Raw genomic sequence first — 14,084 nt, 5'->3', positions numbered from 1 at the left:
AGAAAAACGGTAAAGATAGGAGTGTGATAGTGATATGATACCGGGGCACCTCCCCCAAGCTTGGCAGTTGCCAAGGGGAGTGCCCATACCCATGTGATTGTGTATCCTTCCTCGGAAGTGGTGGTGATGATGGATAGTCGCACATCAAGCATAGGAGATCCTCCAATTTGCGGATAATGCCCTTGACTGCGATGATATAATCCTTCAACAAAATATTTTCATGTGTGAGATACTTGTTTTGTATACGAGCTAACTCAATCATCTTGAAAGCTTCGATCTCAGTTGGGGTAAGAAGATTGTGATCAAGTTGAAGGATATCTTCTTCTTCTGCTGCCGGGGCTTGATCCTCCGTGGCCTTCTTGATCCCATTATCCTTGTTGATCTCCATGGGTTATTCTCTCTTCAGCTCTATCTTCATTAGCCAAGCATCGTTGTCACCATTGTTGGAGGAGGGGGACTACATGATGCCTGGCCTTGACAACTCTGGCAGAAAACAGCTTGGAACAAAAACAGAGGATATTTGCGTGGTACGGTGGTCAAAACCTTCGAGAGATTATATAATGAATTTTTACTGACCAAAAGAAGTATCGTGCAAGAAAACGGAGTCTGGAGAGTACACTAGGTGCCCACGAGGCAGGGGGGCGCGCCCAGGGGGTAGGGCGCACCCTCCACACTCATGGATGCCTCGTGTCCTTCCCGGACTACTTCTTATTTTCCTATTTTCTTAAATATTCCAAAACGGAGAAAAATTGCCATTAGAACTGTTTTGGAGTCGGTTTACTTACCATAGCACATACCTATTCCTTTTTGGAGTATGACACGTTCTAGAAAGTGTCCCTTATATATTCCTCCGGGGATACGGTTTCAATAACATTGGTTTCAACATTCATAGGATTACCTGAGATATAATGTTTGATTCTTTGACCGTTCACCACCTTCGGATTTGTGCCTTCGAAGTTGTTGATTTTTATGGCACCGGAACGATAGACCTCCTCGATAACGTAAGGACCTTCCCATTTAGAGAGAAGTTTTCCTGCAAAAAATCTTAAATGAGAGTTGAATAGTAACACATAATCACCTACATTAAACTCATGCTTTTGTATCCTTTTGTCATGCCATCTTTTGACTTTTTCTTTAAACAGATTGACATTCTCATAGGCTTGGGTTCTCCATTCATCAAGTGAGCTAATGTCAAAAAGCCTCTTCTCACCGGCAAGTTTGAAATCATAATTGATCTCCTTAATGGACCAATATGCCTTATGTTCTAGTTCGAGAGGTAAGTGACATGCTTTTCCATAAACCATTTTATACGGAGACATACCCATAGGATTTTTGTATGCAGTTCTATAGGACCATAATGCATCATCAAGTTTCTTGGACCAATTCTTTCTAGATCTATTAACAGTCTTTGCAAAATTAATTTGAGCTCTCTATTACTCAATTCTACTTGACCACTAGACTATGGGTGATATGGAGATGCAATTCTATGATTAACATCATACTTAGCAAGCATTTTACGAAAGGCACCATGAATAAAATGTGAACCACCATCAGTCATTAAATATCTAGGGACTCCAAACCTCGGGAAAATAACTTCTTTAAGAATCTTAATAGAGGTGTTATGATCAGCACTACTAGTTGGAATAGCTTCTACCCACTTAGTAACGTAATCAACAGCAACTAAAATATGTGTATACCCATTAGAGGAAGGAAACGGACCCATGTAATCAAAGCCCCAAACATCAAATGGTTCAATAACGAGTGAATAATTCATAGGCATTTCTTGATGTCTACTAATATTACCAATTCTTTGACATTCATCACAAGATAAGACAAACTTACGGGCATCTTTGAAGAGAGTAGGCCAATAAAAACCGGATTGCAATACCTTATGCGCAGTTCTATCTCCAGCACGGTGTCCTCCATAAGTTTTGGAGTGACACTTGCGTAGGATATGTTCCTGTTCATGCTCAGGTATACGACGTCTAATAACACCATGTACTCCTTCTTTATAAAGATGTGTCATCCCAGAAGTAATGTCTTAAATCATAGAAAAACTTTTTCTTTTGCTGGTATGTGAAACTAGGTGTTATAAATTTAGCAACAATGTAACTAGCATAATCAGCATACCATGGAGCAGTGCGAAGAGCATTTATGACAGCCAATTGTTCCTCGGGAAAGCTATCATCAATAGGTAGTGGGTCATCAAGAACATTCTCTAACCTAGACAAGTTGTCTGCAACGGGGTTCTCAACTCCCTTTCTATCAATAATATGCAAATCAAATTCTTGTAGCAGGACAACCCATCTAATGAGTCTAGGTTTAGCATATTTCTTTTCCATAAGATATTTAATAGCAGCATGATCAGTGTGAACAGTTACTTTAGAATCAACAATATAACGTCGGAACTTATCACAAGCAAGTACAACCGCTAAAAATTCTTTTTCAGTAGTAGCATAATTTCTCTGAACATTGTCTAGAGTTTTACTAGCATATTGGATAACATTTAATTTCTTATCAACTCTTTGTCCTAGAACAGCAACTACAGCATAATCACTAGCATCACACAAATTTCAAAGGGTAAAATCCAATCAGGTGGCTGAACAATAGGTGAAGAAATCAATGCTTTCTTAAGTATTTCAAATGCTTCTACACAATCATCATCAAAGACAAAAGGAATATCTTTTTGTAAGAGATTAGTCAGAGGCCTAGAAATTTTTGAGAAGTCCTTAATGAACCTCCTATAAAAACTGGCATGACCAAGGAAACTTCTTATACCTTTAATGTCCTTGGGACACGACATCTTTTCAATAGCATCAACTTTAGCTTTGTCAACTTTAATACCTCTTTCAGAAATTTTATGCCTCAAGATAATACCTTCATTAACCATAAAGTGGCACTTCTCCCAATTCAAGACAAGATTAGTTTCTTCACATCTCTGCAAAACTCGATCAAGGTTGCTCAGGCAATCATCAAAAGAAGTTTCGTATACAGAGAAATCATCCATGAAAACCTCAACAATCTTTTCACAAAAATCAGAGAATATAGCCATCATGCATCTTTGAAAGGTAGCAGGTGCGTTACATAAACCAAAAGGCATACTTCTATAAGCAAAGGTACCGAAAGGACAAGTAAAAGTGGTATTTTCTTGATCCACTTTGGACACAGGTATTTGACAGAAACCAGAATAACCATCTAGAAAGCAAAAATGTGTATGTTTGGATAGTCTTTCTGGCATTTGATCAATAAAAGGTAAAGGGTAATGATCCTTTTTAGTAGCTTTATTTAATTTGCGGAAATCAATTACCATTCTATAACCTGTAATAATTCTTTGTGGGATCAATTCATCTTTATCATTAGGAACAACAGTAATACCTCCCTTCTTGGGGACACAATGGACGGGACTTACCCACTGACTATCAGCAACGGGATAAATTATACCTGCCTCCAGAAGCTTTAGTATTTCTTTCCTTACCACTTCTTTCATCTTAGGATTTAACCGTTGTTGGTGATCAACAACTGGTTTAGCATATTTCTCCAATTTTATTTTGTGCTGGCATAGAGTGGGACTAATGCCCTTAAGATCATCAAGAGTATATCCAATAGCAGCACGGTGCTTCTTCAGAGTTTTCAATAATTTATTTTCTTCATGCTCTGAAAGGTTAGGACTAATAATAACTGGATATATCTTCTTTTCATCAAGATAAGCATATTTAAGAGTATCAGGTAATGGTTTCAGCTCAAACACGGGATCACCCTTGGGTGGAGGAGGATCCCCTAGGATTTCAACACGGAAGTTGTGTTTCAAAATAGGTCCATGTTTAAAGAATACTTCATCTATTTCCCTTCTTTCATTCATAAACATATCATTTTCATGGTCTAGCAAATATTGTTCTAAAGGATCATTAGAAGGCACGGCAATAGAAGCAAGACCAATAATTTCATCTTTACTAGGAAATTCCTCGTCACGGTGTTGTCTATGAAATTTAGCAAAATTAAACTCATGAGACATATCCCCCAAACCAATAGTAACAACATCCTTTTCGCAGTCTATCCTAGCACTAACAGTATTCAAGAAGGGTCTACCAAATATAATGGGACAAAAGTTATCTTGTGGGGAACCAAGAACAAGAAAATCAGCAGGATATTTAACTTTCCCACACAAGACTTCAACATCTCTAACAATCCCAACTGGTGAAATGGTATCTCTATTGGCAAGCTTAATTGTAACATCAATTTCTTCTATCTCAACAGGTGCAATATCATGCATAATTTCTTTGTATAAGGAATGAGGTATTGCACTTGCACTAGCACCCATATCACATAAGCCATGATAAAAATGATCTCCTATTTTAACAGAAATAACCGGCATGCCTACAACAGGTCTATGTTTATTTTTAGTATCAGGTCTAGCAATTCTAGCAGTTTCCTCACAGAAGTAAATAACATGCCCATCAATATTATCAGGCAAGAGATCTTTAACCATAGCAATACTAGGTTCAACTTTAATTTTCTCAGGGGGTTTGGGTGTCTTAATATTACTTTTTTGACTACAGTTGAAGCTTTAGCATGATCCTTTATTCTAATAGGGAAATGTCAGGAGGATGAACCCCGGGCAGGCAACAGAACCCGGATCCTCTTCAAAAACAGTGGGGCCCGCATCACCCCGCAAACCGGCACGTGCTTGGCCGGGTCGCTCGACCCGGCAGGGCCCGCAACCCGGCCAAACTCTCCGACACCGCAAGGTATGTCAACCCGGCCACAGCGACTGGCGCCAGGCAACTCGACCTGGTGCAACCAAGGCTTCCACGGCAAGCCAGCACCACCCGTTGCGTCCACGGCAACCCAGCCACGGGTCAGCTCCCGTCCCATCCAGGCCGTATGATGGGACGAGACCCAAATCACCGATGACCAAGGCAACAGTGTTCCCACCATGCCTGTGGCCAGCCGGGGCGTGGCAACAGTGCCCCTCACCTACCCGCTGACCAAGGCTGGCGTGGCTACAGTGCTTCCACCCTCACCGCTGACGATAGCAAGCGGCGGCCTGATGGAGAGCACTGTACACGACTCGACTCGGCCACGCCGTGATGATCGACAAGACGGCGCACAGTCCCCCTAGACACACGGGGCCCGTGCCTAGGGGAACCCGGCGAACCACAAGCCCACAAGCGGGACCCAGCTCAGAATCCCGGGCGCCGACAATAAGGACCCACCAACTCGGCATATTACCATTGTAACCCTAGGTGGGTTGATCTATAAAACCCCCCAGGAACCCACGCCCATAGGGGCATCTCATCAGGCATACGATCCAATCGCAGCATCGCACCATCGCATAAGTAAGCATAGGACTAGCCACCAGGTAGCAACACCGGGGAGAAGGAGCAGCCCAAGCCTTGGCCAGCTTCCTTCCTCCTCCATACAGCTCCAGGAGCAACATTGTACTATCGATCATCCAACTACACTCGGTAGGACTAGGGGTGTTATCTCTCCGAGAGCCCCGAACCTGGGTATATCCGGTGTACCGCGCCCGCTCATGCCAACCTCGCCTCTGGAGCCCACCAGCGCCCTAGAGCCTCCTCCTCTCTTTAGCCATCCCTTGGCATCTGTTGTGCGCCCACCACGACAGTTTGCGCCCACCATGGGGCAGCTCGAGGAGCTGGCGGGGAGGATGCTTCAGACGGGGCCTTTCTCCTACACTGATGAGTCCGTCGCGCTGGCGAACGACGTCGTCGGCACGCTCGTCGCCTCCTTCGCCGCACTCCGCATCTCCGATGTGCTCGCGGCCAACGACACCCTAGGGAGGTGCTCAGCTACTCTGACTCTCCCCTTTCCCTCGGCAGTAGTTTCGCCGTCAGGGGGATGGACGTTCACGTGGAGGTTTACGCCACGGGCGATGGTGCCTCTTCCTCGTCAAGCAAAACGAGGAAGGCCACGGAGCCCAGGGCCACCGCAGAATGGACCGAACCGTCTGACCCGCTGCGCGCTGCGATGCAGACACTACAAAAAAAATACACTTCTGTGATGATATGTGTTTGTCATAGTAGGTCGCGTTTTTTGTCATGCATGTACATCCATGACAAATTTATGACAGAATCAAGATAGTCATACCTATGCTGTCGTAGAAGTGTTCGATGACATTACCAAAATTATCATCACGGAAGTGTCCACTTCCATGACGATAAATCGCGCATCACAGAAGTGCTTTCGTCAAGGGTGACCGACACGTGGCATCCACCGTAACGGAACGCTGTTAAGCTATCGGGTCGGGTTTTGGATCCCATAACCCGTTAACAGCCCCGACCAATAGGGATTTTCCATGTGTAAAATCATCATTGGCTGGAGGAAACACGTGTCGGCTCATCGTCGGGATAGATGTCATCCACTCATTGGATAGAAGGCGCCTATGATACGTCGACACGTGGCACGGCCAATCAAGTTTAAATGGGCCGGCCCAACTAAAGGCCCACGAGATTTTGCGGACTATAATGGGCTGGCCCAGCTAAAGGCCCACAAGATTTCGCGGGCCATAATAGGCCGGCCCAGGTAAAGGCCCACAAGATTTTTGTGTGCCATAATGGGCCGGCCCAGGTAAAGGCCCACAAAATTCTTGCGGATCATAATGGGCCGGCCCAGCTAAAGGCCCACAAGATTTCGTCGACATTAATGGGCCGGCCCAGCTGTAGGCCCACAAGATTTTGAGGACCCTAGTAGGCCGGCCCATTAACTGGCTGCCATGTTTTGGGCCAAATGTCGCCCATAATTGATCCGGTCCATTAATGGCCTGCCACGTTCCGGGCCTAGTAATGGCCCATATAAGATCTGACCCGTTAAAAGCCTCCCACTTTCTGGGCCAAATCACGGCCCAGATCGGGTCCGACCCTTTAAGAGGCTTTGGGCTCAATTATGGCCCATATCAGATTCGACCCGTTGACTGGACGCTATGCTTTTGGGCCCACTTGCTAAAGGCCCATTTAGTAATGCGGCCTAATATTAGTTTCGGCCTGTTAAGGGCCCATTTAATATTTCGGCCCTATATTAATTTCATCCTATTAAAAGCCCATCATATAGTTGGGCCTAACTACAGCACGGTTTGCATCCGGCCTGCTCGCAGCTGATATCTGATTGGGCCAAACAAGGACCGAGACAACTTTGGCCTGTTAAAAGCCCGTGAATTGATTCGCACAATCATGAGTCGAGGTCCATTTGGGGCTGCCGCCGGCCCGTGAGCTATTCGGCACGTTTCAGGCCCAGCCTACTTCTTAGACTCCTAAAAGCCCATTGAGTTTTCTTGCGAAAAGAGGGTCGGGTGTTACTCGGCCTATTAAAGCCCCGAATCTACTAGTGGGCCAGTTTGACGAGGCCCATGATGCAGATCATACATCATGATTGCATGACGGCCCGATTATGTACCGTAATTTTACGGTTTGGCCAGTTTACTGTGAAGACAGGATATATATACAGTAAAATAACTGCAGCATCGTGAATAAGAAAAAACCTAGACTATACAATAAAGAAATTACGGCATATTACATCCACTAGGCATCAAAGTTCGCCACTATGATAATAAAGCACAAGCAGAGAGCAGATTACATACACTGGGCATCAAAGATCGCCACCAGTCCAAATAAACACGCCGACAAAATAATATACAAAACCGACAGCACTTCAATAGAGTTCAAGAAAGGTTAGCCCTGCTGGGGAGCTGCAGCGCAAGCAGCTGAGCAAGATGATGAGACTATGTTTGTTCAACACTTATATCTTCCTCACTCTGAGAGATAAACAAGCTGACATATGACAGGTTTTGCACATAAAAGTATCAGTGCTTACAATTCATCACATTTCTTACTAACGAATAAAGTGACATAGTTTAAAATTGCATTAACACAATATGGTATTGTTCAGGTCAAGACATGGCAGGAATTGACATTGTGAAGGAGTTGGCAGCTTCACGACACCACTAGATTACAGATCAAGAACTCATAAGTATCAATGGTTAGTGTGCTGTCAATTTATCCCATTTCAGATTGGCAAATAAAGAGGCGGTTTAAATAATAGTAGAATGATATGACATTGTTCATAGTTAAGACATTGCAGAATATGACATTGTGCTGTAGTGGGTAGGTTCACCACACCACTGGATTACGGATGAAGAACAGAAGCATACATGCAGTGCAAAAGAAGATCACTTGCTTTGTATAGTTTAATTTACATGGTATGAAGAAGGAACTTGGTTGTACAATTGAAAACTTAAATTGAGAAGGACAAACTTTTGTTTATGAACTACATAATAAACTTTAAACATGCAATTTGATGCAAACACCAAAAATAAACAGCTGTTGCAGTCATGCCTAACCAAATATACACAACAAAGTTTGAAGGCTTGAGAAGGACAAACTTACATTACTGGTGAAGACAGGCTCTATAAAGCCCTTGTCCATGCTGATGGGGGGGGCAATTCAAGAAGTTTAGCATAGAATGTTCTTCATAAGCATTGCCTTTATTCTACATTTTGCTAAGAGTAAATATAGATGTGATAATATACGAAAAAATGGAGAATATTTAAGATAAGATGAAGAGTGATGCTACATAACCAAGTAGCTATGAATGTATGTGCAGCGATACAGGCAAAAGGCACAGCCAAGAGCAATGCACAGCTAAACTTCTTTAGTACCAACCTTATGGTAAGAGTAAATATAGATCTGATGTGTAGAAAATGGAGGGCAAAGGAAAATAAGCTGCAGAGTGATGGGACATGAACAACTACCTGTCAATATAAGTACACTGATAAAGGACAACATGTACTTACAAGAACAATGCAGAGCTAAAAAAATTCATTGGCATTGGATATATTCTACACTAATGTAACCATTCATACAGATCAAATAATTTGGAGTGAACAATTGATAAGCAAGCTATCATGCATACTGATGTCACATAATGAACCATGTATGTATGCAAGTACAGTGATACAGGACAACATGTACTAACAAGAGCAAAGCAGCGGGCAGCATATTTGTGATATCCTATCGTTCTTTTCAAACCGGAATTCTTCTTCGAGCTGATTTCCTGCAAAAAAGATCCGTAAGGCACATGCGGAAAAGTAGAAGTTCAAATTGTCATGTGATTTCATAGACAGTACCTCATCCTGGGAACAAGACCAGTGCATAACAAGGTTTTTCCATTCAATGTCTTCTAAATTTAGCACAGGAGACTTCACCGAAAATTCGTTTATAGACTTGCCATCAAAGTGTGAGGATGCAATGCTTCCTTGAAAAGCACAAGCAAGCTTTGCTCGTCATGACTATCCAGATTGACCCTCACCTAGTTACAACAATGTAATGTAAATCATTGATGTGTTCGATCAGCAGAAAACAGGAAAGTAATAACCATGAATAATAACACTTACACGTAAGTTGGACAGGAAGATGTGAAAATGGTGTTTGTCTTCACTATAATCTTCCCATGATGGGAATATATGCACGTAGTCCCTAACAACATTGAAAGCATTGTCTTTTAAGTTGGGAATAAATGGAATGGGGTTCCAATCTGCAGGAATTGGCCGTCTCTGCAGTTGGGATAGGTCTTCGGCCGGTGGACTTGCTATACTTTTTGCTGGACTGGATTTTTCTGTGGTACGGCTGGTGCTATGGCAAATGAAATTGGTATACCTTTTGTTGGAGTGCAGGTCCTATGTGGTGGGGCTAGTGGTGTGGCCAGTGAAGTATGGGTACAGTCTGCTGGAGTCGGTCCTATGTTTTGTGTCACTGGTTGTACAGCCAATATAAGTGGGGCGCTGTCTGATTTCTCTGGCACCACCACGTTTTTCAAGGACTTTGCTGCTGCTCCTTCAGGTTCGGCAATCACCCTCTTCCTTTTTGATGTCTGATACACAAGACCAGCATTTGAGTGGAACAACATGGTATGACGACAGATGGAATATGTATTGATAATGGATGGGCATAGCATCTAGAGTTATATGATGAGTAAACTAAGCAGATGGTGGTGCAACAAAGTAGAAGAAATGCAAGACAACATATGCAAGATACGCGCAATCAATAAAACCTTGCCAAATTAGAATAGGCACCTTGATGGGTGAACAGGACAGGCCATCTGCCTTTGACTCCTCGAGGTTAGAATAGTCATTAGAATGATATTCTGAACAAGAATCAACAGGTGGGGAGCGTATGAGTTTCATTGCTTCCAGAATGGCACTCAATGCCTTGGTGCCAATTTTGTAAGTCATTGCAGTGTTCCACAATATTCTTCTGATGCACGGATTCTGATATTCACTGTAATTGCGTGTAATATCTGAGAACCATGAAAACATAAATAGTTGTGAGATTATCTTTGTAATGCAGATGATATTCTAATATAGGGGAGCCCCTGTAAACACTTATGTGCTATCACTGGATTCTGATGAGAGAGCTCATGTGTGCTGTAATATCGTGCGTGCATTTATATAATCTGGAACAAGTACACAAAAATAGGCTCCATAAGTAAGGATAGCTGGCAGATGATAGGTTCATAATATAATGTATACATAGTTTATTGCCAAATCATGATAATAAGAGCACACAGCAACTAGGCAGATCATAGTGTACATAACAGGGGTACACCATAACCACGATATATAAATCGGGAAAGTGGAACTGGCTTGAAAATACGGTGTTGTATTGCCGCTAGTAATTGAAAGCCTATCGATCAGGTACAGGCCAGCACTATTGAACATGGTAAAGAAGAGCAAGTAGATTTTGGATAATAAAATGTTGGTTGCGCAGTGCTCACACATGATGAACCAGAGCGCATTAAGAATGCAACTCCCAACTGTCTCTCGACCATTTCAGGCGGTTGGATGAAGATCCTACGTCTCCTAACCCTTCTTCTTCCTCGTCTCTGATTCTTCCCATACAGAACACCGCACGGGCCGCCGGCCGGACCACCGGCCCCCACAGCCTGTGTTCCTCCGCCACCCCCACCCCCACCCGCATCGAGTTTTCTTCATTCAGCAAGGCCCCACAACCACCCAAGCCCCTTGGGTCACACCGGCGAACTCCAGCTAGCTCATAAAAATCGACTGACCCAATTTTGAAATTTACTCTACAGTGATTTAACTAGTGTGGAATATAAAAGGGGAAAACCATAAGCATTAGGAGTATAGTGTTGAGCGTGCCATGGCGGATCTGAAGGTGCAAACCGGACAAAGCCAACTTCGCAACCAAGACAAGAAATCAGAGTAAAGCAGTGGCGATCTATTTTCTTGCTGCGATAAATAAGTTGGGCAGATACGAAAGAGTACCGCCTCTGGTGCGGCGTCGTGTACGTATCTGGTGAGAATTTGACGGTGTTGTGGTAGCGATGGCTGTCGGCAGTGTGGAAGTAGATCTAGGAGGGTAGACGGTGGCGGCGGGGCGCGGTGGACGAGACGGTCATAGGAGCGGCGCCGGCAAGGCAGACGACGGCGGGGATGAAGCGAGAGGACGGGATGCAAGGATCCCGGTCCGAAGGCGTGGATGAGAGAGGTCAATCTCTTGTAATGGACGGCGGCGTCGGGGAATCAGCTCCGGCATGGTGGAGGAGGACGACGGTGGATGGGGTGGCGGACGGAGGAGGGTGGGGTGGAGAGGGTGTTTTGGCGCCCACGGAGTACGAATGGGGAAAAGGGAGGTAGAGAGGACGGGGGGAACCATGTATTCAGGGCGCGCTTGTCTCAAATGTGAGGAAATTTACAAACTTAGCCCCCGTTTCAAATTTCTACTACATCACAGCAACATTAGTCGGTTGGGGATAGGATGGCAATCTCGCATACACCAAATATTTGTCGACGAGAGTTTGTTTTTGGCGCCCACCGTGTATGAATATGAATCGGGGAGGGAGTCAATTTCGGCCGAGGGCACACTGTGTTTTGGCGCCCACCGTGTATGAATCCGGGTGAGAGGCGGTTAAGTCACGTTTGGGTGACATTACAAACCTACCCCTATCGAAACCTATAGAAATCCAGCACATGGGCTTTGCGCGGCAGGGATAGGCAGTAGTGATTTCCATCTCGCAGATTTTGGTTTCGGGCGGTTGCTGCGACTTTCCCCGCTTCGTTCAAATTTTTCACAGTGCATGTTTACCGTGCCAACTCAATTCGAATCCCGTTTGTATTCTACTATTTTTTTCGGGTGGGATCCATTTTCAATTGGAATTACATTCTATATACATCATTTTTTACATATATACTTTCAAAAGCACAACACCATTTATACATAAATATGGTTTACAAATGGCATGATCTCAGATTCATAAGGTTGTATCCATCAATTTGGATTTTCAAATATTTGAAACCACTTTATGTTGAAATCCAATGTATGCATTCCTCGCTAACTGTCTCCAATTAATGTGTGTTTCATGCGGGTTTTTTTTAACTTCTCAAACATGTATAATGTGTTTCACACATGCAACATATAGTGTAATCCCGTTTAGACATTAATTGCATATAAACCATGCATTGTTTGTAATTGAAGAATCTATGGATCACCAATATTGATAAACTATATAACATTACACGTGTGCCCAAATTTAAATGAATATGCATGTTTGATACACCAATTTGCGTTATGATATTATCGATGTCGTGATCCCCGGTTTAAATATTTGAATCCCCTTTAATCAAGATATTAGTCTCATATAGCTATCACTCATGCTTATATAGGACTATCTCCCTGGACCTATACGCGTTCATCGTCTCTCAGGCATCTCTCGTGCAACCTGTATGTCGACAATGATCTTTTATCTTTGTAACACACTGACGTTACTCTCTCCATCGACCTTCATCACTCTATCTCTCTCTAAGTATATCTCGCTCCATGCTATGTGTCTCTAGCTATGATTCTCCATGTGGAATCTCTTTCTCTCACACAAACACAAAACTTTGTCTCCCGGGGTCTCATTTCTCTCAACTATTCACATGTGTGCCACTCGCACACCCCTCATACAGAGATGTCTTTCGCTCCTTAGATATGAGAACCTACGACTCTTCCTCTTCAATATCTCTTTCTCACACACAAACACAAACTCTGTCTCCCAGGGTCTCATATTTCTCCATTGTTCTCTTGTATGTCGCTCAAACACACCCTATCTCCCTAGAGATATCTTGCGTTCCCTCATATGTCTCTCTAGCTATCACTCTCGTTGTGAAATATCTTTCTCTCTCGCAGACACAAAACTTCGTCTCTCTGGATCTCATTTCTCTCTGATATTTGTTTGTATGTGACTCACATGCACCCTCTCTCTATCTCTCTCACACCCACACACATAACCCAGCCTTCTGATCCACTCGACTCCTATCTCTAGCGCACACTAGCTAGCATCTTTATCTTTCTATTTATCTGTTTCTCCATCAACCTTCTTTCTCGCCCTCACTCTTGATTCCTATCACACACACTACATATGTTTCTCTCTACATGCATGCAGTCAAGTGCCCTCTCACAGACATATATAACTTCACCCTTTGAACCACCCGACGGTCATCTCCGACACCCAAACTAACGGATGTCTCTCTAGCTAGCATCTCCATCTCTGTATCTATCTGTAGTTTCTCCGTCAACATTTCTTTCTCGCACGGAGTCTTGCTTCCTATCACCCACACTATATATGTCTATCCATACATATGCATTTATAGGTTGATCTCTTTTGCACAATCGTTGCGCCTCACCCCCTCTGCTCGCCATAGATGCATGCTCCAGCCCACGCCACTATCTCTTAAAGAAAAAAACACATGCTCAATTGTCGGGCCTTCTTCCCTGCATTCTCACATGCATGCATATTGTCATACCGATCCTCTCTCCCATGTCGTTGATCTTAGGACTTATGTCTTCTTTCTTTTATCTCGATCATGCGCGCGCACACACACACACACACATCCCACGTATACATCTATACCTATCACACATGCACGTTCAAGGTCTCTATGTCTCCATACGTAGTTAATTACCCTCAATCCTAATGACACATCGAATCGTTCTCCTCTTTTGTGCACATAACTTCCGCCTAGATGGGCAAAACACACACTCACAGTTAACAATCTCCTTCTAGCTACCCCC

Source organism: Triticum aestivum, chromosome 3B (assembly GCF_018294505.1).
Source record: "Triticum aestivum cultivar Chinese Spring chromosome 3B, IWGSC CS RefSeq v2.1, whole genome shotgun sequence".
Taxonomy (NCBI): Eukaryota; Viridiplantae; Streptophyta; class Magnoliopsida; order Poales; family Poaceae; genus Triticum; species Triticum aestivum.
Note: the sequence above shows the minus strand (reverse complement) of the source record.